Source organism: Babylonia areolata, chromosome 25, assembly GCF_041734735.1.
Source record: "Babylonia areolata isolate BAREFJ2019XMU chromosome 25, ASM4173473v1, whole genome shotgun sequence".
NCBI lineage: Eukaryota > Metazoa > Mollusca > Gastropoda > Neogastropoda > Buccinidae > Babylonia > Babylonia areolata.
In genome coordinates, this window is record NC_134900.1 from 17,473,740 (window position 1) to 17,485,270 (window position 11,531).

At 42.6% G+C, this 11,531-nt stretch overlaps 1 pseudogene across 1 annotated transcript; it reads right to left on the reverse strand.

Moving 5' to 3' along the window:
• Window positions 1–52: 52 nt before the first annotated feature.
• Window positions 53–11,143, reverse strand: LOC143300061 (uncharacterized; annotated as a pseudogene). The gene is made up of 9 exons (XR_013057597.1): window positions 10,600–11,143; window positions 9,949–10,510; window positions 9,664–9,750; window positions 9,184–9,321; window positions 8,914–8,983; window positions 7,697–7,949; window positions 6,597–6,777; window positions 4,284–4,503; window positions 53–3,682 (listed from the first exon to the last, which is right to left on the reverse strand). The product of XR_013057597.1 is annotated as an uncharacterized LOC143300061 (transcript).
• Window positions 11,144–11,531: the final 388 nt, after the last annotated feature.

An 11,531-nucleotide genomic window follows, 5' to 3' on the forward strand; every position in this document is an offset into this window, starting at 1 on the left:
AGAAAAAAAAAAAAATGTGAATAAAAGCCATATTTATTACAGCACCTCCAGCACCATACATCTTTGCTCCCAAAACAAATATCTTCACTCCAAAATTTCTTGAATTCCAAAAATAAATATATTCACTCCAGATACAAATATCTTTTATCCAGTGACAAATATCTTCACCCCCAAAACAAAGGATTTCTACAACAAAAACAAATATATATATATATATATCTTCATTCCAGAGACAAGCTTGAAAGTGACCATATGTCCTGTCCCTGGGGAGAGCAATCCAAATTTCACACAGAAAAAAAACCCTTCAAACTTAAAAGATCCAATAGCAAACCTAGCCTTACCAAACAATGCCATGCAATACAATAAAATTCAATGGAAGACAATTTCATATGCCGACAAACTTACTAGCCAATATATAACAGAAATACAATTCAAAATATCACAATTTGTAATACACACACACACACCACACACAATCAGATACAATAAGAAAAGAACACCAATAAGTGCCACATCTGTACAAGCACCTAAAAAAACATAACCCCTGCAACAATATCTTCACTCCTGCAACAGATATCTTCACAATATATATCTTCACTCCAGAAATAAGTATCTTCACTCCAAAAACAAAAAATGCCTTTATTCCAAAAACTAATATTTTCACTCCCAGAAGACATGTCTTCAGACTTCACTCCAGAATAAAATATCTTCATTCCATTAACAAATTTACATGAACAAATATCTTCGATCAAGAAACAACTAACTTCAATAAAAAATATAAAAAAACCAAAAATGAAATATAAAAAAATCTTATTACCAAATGAAATCAATTCTTCATGAATTTAGACATTCAGGACATAACTGCATTTGTTATTGACAGCGGTTTGAAGAGCAAACCAATCTGCACTACCTCACATCTCTGTAAAAGACATTCCAGTGACATCCAGCAAAAATATGGCACAACATCAAACAAATCAAAATTAACATTAAACGTCAGTTTTTTGTTGTTTTTTCCCCTTTTTTCCTTTCTTTTTTAATCTTTTTTTTCTTAATAGAAAATAATGTAAAAAGGGGTGGAGGGATTAAAGATAGAAGGAAGTAGGGGTAGGGTATCAGAATGGTAGGATTGCAGGTAGAGGACAGGTGCACACTTCACTCTCTCCTCGTACCACAAGCAGGGTCTTTTAGAAAGATTATTGAGGTGTTTTATCTAACTAAAACAGCACTTATCAGCACATCCTAACTTTGCAGTTAGCAGCACACCTGGAACACACACAATACCAAAACCCAGGTCAAAACAAAACCAAAACATATGCTAAACATCACTGACACACAACCGATGTGTCACTGAACATTGTTATTTATGCGAGCCAAGATACAACACCAATTAAACCCAAACATGATTTCAAAACATCATACATAATACCTATAGCAAAATAGCATGACAAGGGAGGGGAGGGGATACTCAAAGACTCAAACCAGTACTTCCATTTAGCAAAGTATTGGCTACATGTTATACCTTAACTACTTTTCTTTCACTCAACAAGTCACACACATACCGGATGTACTCTGACACAACTCATGGTTTCTGAATCAAACACACGTTTGTTACACTTATAATTGCGTGCAATACCGCATCAGCTCAATGGTCTCTCAGTGTTTATGTGATAAACATCACAGTTTACTTCATGTTCTTGTGACAGAACACAACCCCACTGGGGCAGTGTGTTAGTCACAGAACCCAATACTTGAAATCAAACATTCAACCAAGTCCAAAAAATAGATCCTAGTTCACTACTTAAGCCCTCTTGGTCAACAGATGTCTTTCTCAGTGGAGCCTCTGTCTCTCGCTCTGGCTCCCTAGTTGCTTACAGCAGGGAAAAAGGATGTAGCCATGTGAGCTTGCTGTTTATATTCATGCTTTCCCAACTGGTACGAACCAAGGGACCAATGGTCCAAACACACTCTAGTCTGTGTCTACGAATTAGAGACACATCACCTGACTAGTTGTAAACACACCATGTGTATAAAATGTTGCAAACGAACACCTCTGGTTGGTCACAAGAAGATGACTGATGGCAGGGATACAACACACACACACACACACTGTCCTAATCCCGACAAACACTTCAGCAGGGAAAGGTGGGGGGAGGGATGAGGAGAGTGGGGGAGGAGGGAGTTGAAACAGTCTGAGAGGCTAACTGTTCTGGTTATGTTAGACTGTGAGGTGCCTGCAAGTGGCTTAGCAACAGAGCAGGCAAGTGGGCTCAGCAAGGGAGGAGAGGGCTGGGAGAGAGGGAGGGTGGAGAAGGAAGGGGCTTCCTGTGACCAGGTCTCAAGTGGGGAAGGAGTGGGGAAGGGGGGGGGGTTGTAGGGGGGAGGTGGTAAACAAGGTGTAGTGTATTGTGGCTTGGGGATGCCACAACCCAACCATAACCTGACATTATAACACTGATAAAATGCCCTGAAAGCATTCAACAAACACAACAATGGAATAGAGGGTCATAACAAATATACAGTAAAAAATATGACATCAAACCCCACCAAAATGGCCATTTAGAAGTAAGTTTTTAGCATATGATGATACAAATGCAAGAACTTTCTTCTTCTCTGCCTAGCTTTCATCTCACACTGACACAGCTGAAGTGGATTCATTTTGGCGGACAGAATGTACACCGCCATCCTTAACATCTCCTTCACACACTTCTCTACTGATCCTGAACTTTTTCTCATCTCTTTTCATTCTTTCATTCTCTTACCAACTGTACTTTTAAATCCTTCCACACAGTTAATGGCATCATTTACCTGTACTAACAAAGTTGAACAAAATACACTTTAATTGTCACTGTTCACTGGAATACGTGTAAAGTATTCATGCACACAGCATGTTACATTTCCACTTGAAATAATACTTTATCCTAAGCTCTATGCACTGCATAATACATGAACATTTAGACTGCATCTTGTCCTTCGAACTAGAAAAAAAGGAGAGAAGAAATTCTGTTATATGTCATTACAAAAGTAGCTATATGACACAAGCATACAAAAGACTTCCTGTGCTTTGTCCCTCTACGCATTGCTGGTAACTGCTTTCATCACACCAAGAACACTACAAGTACAGCAAATCTGCCTCAGCAAAAATGCCATTGTGATTTTCAGTCAGATGATCATAGCACTGGCCATCCGAGCTGAACTTCTGAGTGCAGAGCCAACAGAAGATGGAACCACAGGCAGTGCAGTGCATTTTGTTGCAGCCCCCTGTTTTCTGAATGGGACTCTTGCACCCTGGGCACGCCTTGCGGTTTTTGGGGTCCTGCCTCACCCAGTCTTCCACTCCTTTACCCACATCCTTACAGCTGCGAAGCATCGCGCAGGTCATGCCGTCATGGGCATGCTGGTGACACGCAGTGCAAGTACGCACGTTACATACAGGGCAGAGGAAAATCTCTCCTTTGTCCTCGCTTGTCACACGGTACACCATTGGACAGTCGGGCGTGTTGCAGAACTGAGCTTTGTCCCGATTGGCCAGCACAAAAGCAGACAGTGAGTTGGAGGCCAGTTCCGGAATCTTGATGTGTCCCTGACCTGACAGATACCGGAAGTCTCGCCACGCCAAAGGGAGATTACAACCATCTTGGCAGCAGAGGACAGGGAACTGGTGGTCCTTGATGGCAACAATGACCTGTTAAACAAAGAGAAGTCAGGCCGTGAGGGTTCATGGGTGATAATGCAAAACCTACATTGCCAACATTTTATTATCTTTGAATGAAATGGACTACTTAGTGTTCCAGCACTATCTGGAAACAAAGTTTTTCACCTGGAATTAAGAGCTAATTATGTTTAATTTTCAAGGTTTTTAAGGTCATTCACAAAATCCACAATCTAACTTGGGGATTTAATATATTTTCCAATGCAGATTATTATGTACACATTTTGGAATCTGGTACATGACTGCAAAGCAGAAGAATGCTTTGTTGGGGTGTAAAGAAAATGCTTAGACAATGAAAAGAGTTAGCTGAAACTGCCATAAGAATCTTGTTGCCACTTCAAAAGGATTCACAATAGTTTCAATCCACAATTATACATACTGATCACAAAGAATTATTTCTGAAAGATGCACCTTTGAATTACCAAATAAACCCCTGATGAAAATCTGACCATCAAACGCCATGTCATGAGAAACAGTCATAAATAGTCCTTTCCTTGTTATAATCAGATTGCTGATGTGTCCATGTTTTTCTAACAGACAGAAAAAGAAATGCTCGCTTCATTTCTGAGCAAACCTGTCGAGCGACGCAGTCTTTGCAGAAAGGGTGAGCGCAGGCCTCCAGACGATAGAGCTGGCCCTGGTCTATGGGGCAGAGACAGGCGGCGCAGTCAACGCCATCACTGTCGTCAGCTGTCCCAGAGCTGCAGGCTGCTGCCACACACTGCTCCACACTCTCCACAGCTTGCTGGGCTTTCTGCACACTGGCCACCGGCCCCCTCAGCTTCAGGCTATGTCTGGAACAATCATCATCACAAAATAAAGAGCTGCCTGCACATGTGTTAGTAATCCTGGGTTACCAGACTTTAAACTAACTGTGTTTTGTTTGTGGTCATAGGGAATCGATATTCATTAACTCTTCTTTACCGATTTAGTTGCTTGTATTTTTGATAGTCACGTCCAGCTATGATCATCAGAACAGCAGAGGAGGCAACTGCTGTCCCAACTATCTGGACTAGAATTTGTTTATAGTGGAGAATGTCTTGCCCAAGTACATCCCCACTCTCTCAGCCAAAAAGGTTTTTAGACAGTCGACACTGGGATGGTTCCCAAAGGCCAGCTAGCCCCCAAGGCTGCAGCACTAAGAGCCAGTGCAATTTTGCCTCCTAGTTTGAGAGTCATAGTCCTTCACAAAATCTGTCATTGTTTATTATTATATTTTATACAGTGTTCAGGTTCTTTGGTTAAATCTCATTACTAAATTTTGATTTCTAAGGCATGCTGTTTTGAAAACAGTAATCAGCAGAAAAGATTTAGTATTGGTAAGTGAAGAAACCGTTAATATGATCTGGTCCTGAACTTGTCTGATCTCAGTTTTCATGGCTTTTACTTTTGATACTTCATATTTCAACTGTAAGATAATAAATACTTTATTATGTATAAAATTACTTATAACATAAACTCTTTCAGTACAAAATATCATTTATTAGGAAACTACTCTGTGAATCTGTGGACAGATTTTGCAAGCAATGTTTTTCACCTCAATTCCTATTTTTGATAAGACCTGTGTATTTCTGGTGGGAGAACCGAATGGTTAGCAGCCACACTGTTGTGTCAACTTGTTGTGTGTAACATTGTCCTAAACTAGGCCACACTGTTGTGTCAACTTGTTGTGTGTAACATTGTCCTAAACCAGGCCACACTGTTGTGTCAACTTGTTGTGTGTAACATTGTCCTAAACCAGGTCACACTGTTGTGTCAACTTGTTGTGTGTAACATTGTCCTAAACTAGGCCACACTGTTGTGTCAACTTGTTGTGTGTAACATTGTCCTAAACCAGGCCACACTGTTGTGTCAACTTGTTGTGTGTAACATTGTCCTAAACCAGGCCACACTGTTGTGTCAACTTGTTGTGTGTAACATTGTCCTAAACTAGGTCACACTGTTGTGTCAACTTGTTGTGTGTAACATTGTCCTAAACCAGGCCACACTGTTGTGTCAACTTGTTGTGTGTAACATTGTCCTAAACCAGGCCCGCATTTTCACAATGACTTTGCTTTCACATCTCATTTTCACACTTCACTGTTAAATTGGATTTTAAATAAAGTGTTGAAATAACCATTGCTCTGATTTGCTGGTTTTTACGAGAAAACATTTGCATTTGTATTTGTATTTCTTTTATCACAACAGATTTCTCTGTGTGAAATTCAGGCTGCTTACCCCAGGGAAAGCGCCACCCATTTTTTGCATTTTTCTTGCGTGCAGTTTTATTTGTTTTTCCTATCAAAGTGGTATTTTCTGCAGAATTTTGCCAGGAACAACCCTTTGTTGCTATGGGTTCTTACATGCGCTAAGTGCATGCTGCAAACGGGACCTCGGTTTACCATCTCATCCGAATGACCTAGCGTCCAGACCACCACTCAAGGTCTGGTGGGAGGGGGAGAAAATATCGGCGGCTGAGCTGTGATTCGAACCAGATTCTCTCATTTCCTCGGCGAACGCATTACTCTAGGCCATCATTCCACCATTATTATAAATAATTCCATACAAACCCACACTCAAACTGAGGACGGTTACACATTTAAGAGATGTGAACAGCACAGATGCATTTTTTGGATTTGTTTTCTCTTTTTTTTTCTCTCTAAGAACTAAATTTTCTGATCCAGAATCCCAACAATGCAAGACCCCAGCATTGAATAACTTTATCTTAAAGGGCACAAACCAACTGGTCATTAAATTCACCTTTCCCTTCACTATCATCAGCTTTTCTGTAAATAAACAACAAATGAATATGGTGTAGGGACGGGGGGTTGCGGGGGGGGGGGGGGGGGGGGGGGGGAGAGAAAGGAAGGAAGAAAATGACCATTATTAGCATTGTTGTATGTGGTACCTGCGGTAGTCCACGCTGATGCTGTGAAGATCTGTTTCCTGACGCAGTAGATCCAGATCCTCACCATGCTTTTCATACAGCGCTTTGAGCAGTCCCGGGGGCTTGCCATGTCCACACAGCAACACCTCTGTCTCCGTCCCCCTCCTCACTTCCTGAAGGTAGTCATCAATCTTCTGGCGAACTGTGTGATGCCAGCAGAGAAAACCATGTTTGGAAACAGCCTTTTCAGTAACAGAACCATTCCTACAAAGAAACAGAGTCTGCTTTTTTCTTTTTTTTTTTTGCTTTAAAAAAAAAAATTCAATGTCCAAAACCTATTTCTTAAGAAACAAAAGTAAAACTGTATGACTGCAGGGAGACTAGAAAAATGCCCATCCTTCATTAACAAGGTGTGATAACAGGACTGAACCCAGCACTTTCTGACTTCCAAGTCCAGCATGAGCTACTCTATCCATCCACTGAAGGAACTGATTGTGAAACTTTACAAATGTTCTTTCAGTAATGTTTTAAAAGATAAGTTTGCTTGAATGTTGCAGACATATGCAGGAGGGTTTAAAACTGGAGGTGCAAAACAATCCCTTACACCACCCCATTACAAAAGGGACATAAGTCATTAACTGCTCATGCACCATCAAGCATTCTGTCTCCTGGACCACAGGTAAAGGTTAAATATGAATCATATATTTCCTATTACGGTGTTGATCTAAGTTAAATTAAATTAAATAGTTCTGCAGAAAAGAAAACACATATATTTTACCATTTCTGTTACATAGAATAAAGGCCAATGTCAGCCTGATAAATCGTTTTCCATTGACCTTAAAATGATGCATGCATCAGTGCGAGCCACATCAAAATATGGATACCGAGTTGTGGCTAAATGCTACCTATCACCCCCAACCCCCCATCCCCCTACGCACACTATCCAATCTCATGTGCGCGCACACACACACACATGTATGATATACAGTTTTATGACCTTTTCAATTTCAACAAAACAAAGTGAGAAGCAAAAATAATATACAGGACACTTCTGAAACAAGGGCTGATCTAAACTCAATAAATCATTACAATGACCCAAGAACTGAATCAAACGCACTGACCTTTTCTGCAGTCTTCAGGACTCCCATGGATCGACACAGTCCTCTGGCGATTGTCCACAATGATGTGAGCAATGTTTCTCTCTCTGCTTCCTTCAGCATCTGACGTCCTGAGGAAGACAGCAGATGGGAAATGGCAGGAGCATCATTGCATTCCAAGACCCTCACCACTGATGACCATCATTCAGACAGGTCCTGGCCTTGATGAGGTCTTCCATGTCATTGGCTTTGATGAAAATCATGTAGTGGTCTGACCCTTGTGGGTTTGATTGTGACCTCTACTTCCTTGTCCAGTCTGCTTTTCACTTCATTCTGTTCTGTCCTACAAACATCATGAACCAGTCGGGATACTCGCAGTGATGCAGAAAACACTGGTTCCACAGACACTTTGGCTCCATCAAGGCTGAAGTCCACACACTTGTTTTTACAAGCAGCTAATCCTTCAGTGGGGTCACTGAAACTAGCCTCCGCTTTGAATTCAGCTGTCTTTGTCAGATTTTGGTCGGTAAACTGTAACCTGTGCCCTCGAGTGTGTCAGCAATGAATCAATCTTTCTTTGGATTTCATTCTTAGTCGGTTCAGCTCCTGTTCATCTGTTCTTTTAACAGGCTCTCTGGGAACACCGACACTTTCAATAATGTCTTTTGCATCTTCTCTTTGCCCAAGTGCATGCAGAATGGATCTCTTGATCAAGTCTTCTGTCACATCTGTAGGAAGCCTTGTCAAGAATAAACTGTTATGGGTTATTCCTGCCGCTTTCATAGTAACAAGGCTTTGTCCAATATACAAGCTGGACATTGCCAGACATTTTGCCATATAAACTGGAGATATGCTGACAAATCCAATTCCCTTAGCACTCGACGAATCCAGGACAAGCGTGCTCTGAACACAGCATTGTGTTTGGTATGACGACGGTGCTCAAGCTGTGCAGCACATCATTCTCATCTTCACTGGTGGCTTCCACCGCAGCTTTTGCGTGTCCTGCAGTTGAAACATCATCAGAAAGCCCCACTTGTTGCTGTCAGTAAACTGGCGAATTTGAACAATCTTCCCAAACTGTTCGAACTTCTGTCTCATCACTTCTTCAGAGGCCACATCTGAAGGCTTGAGAATGAAGACTTTCCTCGTTTCATGTGGCATGAGGATATCATTGATGGAAGCCCCTGACCCAACAGTACTCTAAGTCCTGACTGCTCCTCTCCAATGGGAACCTCCCACACCTCTTGCTGCACTTTCTTTGATGGCATTCTGAGCAACCTGCCTCAGCTCTTCTGTCAGTTTCATCAAGTCCTGCAGCCATCCCAGTGCAGAAAACCTTCACCTCTCTTGTCTCTTGGCTGGCATCAATGGACCACCACGTGAGACTCCACAGCTCCCCATTTTTCTTGTACTTGTAGCTGCCAAAGGTTTGTGTAGTTTTGTTCCCACCATAGCAAAATATGTGTGAGAGCCAGCTGGCTGGGGTGAAGACGTTCTTCAGCTTTTCTGACGATAAGATCCACATCAAATCCACAGTGTCCTTTGCTTAGATCCTTTACCCATTCATTGTCAACAGGCGTGATGCCTGTGATGAAGTGGCGTGATGTGTGCAGCAGCTGATCAGACACCACCCACTCTCTGGACTGTTGCTAGGAAGCAGAGGAGCCGAAGAAGGGTGAAAATGCACTTGTCTGGAGCCTGCGCTGCAAAGTACCCACTTTCTGGGTGACCCAGGTAATGGCAAAGGTTGGAGGCATTGCACTTGAACAGAATCTTTCTCAGATTGTCATGAGTGTCTTTAGCTTCAGAAAACTGATGCACAATCTTCAAGTCTTTGTCATTTTGGAGTACCTTGCAGACTTCACTGACAGTATCTCTGACACCACGCATGGCTTTTTGGGATGCAGAGTTTGTTGCACACCATTTTTTCTTCTGCTCTCACCCCGTCTCCATGCTTTTACACTGAAGAGAAGTGAAAAAAGTCACCCCACCTGGGAGAACTTCAGCTTGGACTTGTTCAATTCTCTTCTCTTCTTCATTTTTGGCCCCCGATAAAACAGGGTGTACCACCGATGAGGCTGCAAAACAATGTTCAAACGCAATTGCTTTTGAGGCCATACAATGCATAGTCCCAAATTTTGGGGAAATGGCAACTTTTCTACCCCCTTCCAAAATCAGAAGATCCACTTTTTTATCGCTCCAAGCTGGGGCCAAAACCGCATGCTGCATTGTTTGGTTTTTGGACTGGGATTGAACAAATCAACGGCAGGCCTGACTCCCAGTTCAGCCAGCTTTAAAAGAGCGTGACCAAGGTGAGTCTTGAGAAACTCTGGCAACGAGGGGGCATGGACGAAAGCTGCGCTGCGAGAGAACGGTAACATGTTCCTGAAGCTGTGCGTCCAGCCCAGCCCTTTCCGCTGTTCTGCTGAACTCTGGCTGATGACTGTCACCTCAAGGGATCGAATGTTCCTCTTGGGATCGTAGCGCATCTCTTTGGCAACTCCTGTGTCCACCACATAGTTGATGCCATCAATGGTGATTGAAGTTTCTGCACAGTTCGTAGCAAAAACAATCTTACGTTTGTTTCTGTCCAGGGGTTCAAACACTTTCTGCTGTTCAGCTGCCGGCAGTTGTTGACCGTGAAGCTGGAAACACCTGATGTCAGTTCGGTCCTTCATCTTCTGCTGGAACGTGTCACAGCACTTTTGGATTCCGCAGCTGATGTGAGGAAAACCAGAAGTCTCCAGGAAGGCTGGGTTGACATGAATGTCTACGGCTTTATTGACCGCCTGATCCATGTAGCTTTCCAAAGTCATTCTCCTCAGTGGTGGAGGAGTCCTGCCAGAACGACATAGACAATCAGACAGGAGAAAGCCCTGCCACTTACTTTCATGATGGGGGGCAGCACCAAAATAGTCCACAAACACCTGTGATCTATGGTGGCTGAAGTGATGATAACCCTGAGATCTGATCGTTTCCCTCACACATGAGCGCTTCACCATGGACATCAGCAGGTCTGTGAAGAGACTTCTCTCATGGCTTCATCCACCACCACACAGGAGTAGGCTTTGAGATCAGGGTCTGTGAGACACTCATGTCAACAAGGGCGTGATCTGTCCATATAAACCACCATAGTGAAGGACGATGTCTTCACTCTCATCCCTGCCTTGTAACCAACTTCTTTCCCCAACACTGCTGGGCCAACTCTTGTGCAACATGTGTTGCCAGGGACACGGCAGCTATTTTCGAGGTTGAGTGCAGACAATTGTCCCTTGATCTGCCAGAGCTGTGTCTAAAAGGTACTGGACCACCTGTGTACTTTTGCCATCCGTGTCTCTGCCAACAGAATGGAAACTGGGTTCTGCTCAACAAGGTGTATGATGTCCTGTCGACGGGCGTACATGGCAAGAGCTTTCTCAAGGGCGGGCAACACTCCACACCAAACTGTTTCCGTAACTCCTGAACTCTCATGATGGTAAGCTGTCTTCCTTCAGCAATGAAACGACCTTTTGTTGAAACCGTCTTGTAGCTGTGATGAACTCCTTTTGCTGGAGCTCAAGTTTCCTCCTGCTTGTGTTCAAGAGCTTCGATCTCTTCACGAGCCTTTTTAGCAGTATAAAGATTATGTAATTTACTGATTGCTTCATGAATTCTTTCTGAGTATCAGGAAGCTTGTCATTGTGTTGTTTTAAGACCTGGTTCTGACAAGGTGTAAAATTCAATTTTCACTTTCTTTTGTAAATCAGCTTGGTCTTAATAAGAAACTGGCGTTGTACTTCAGCTGAAACAAAATCACGGAAGCTGCAGTCTATCAATGGCTTGAACAGAGACCTGTCCTTCATTGATCAGATTCTTCAGT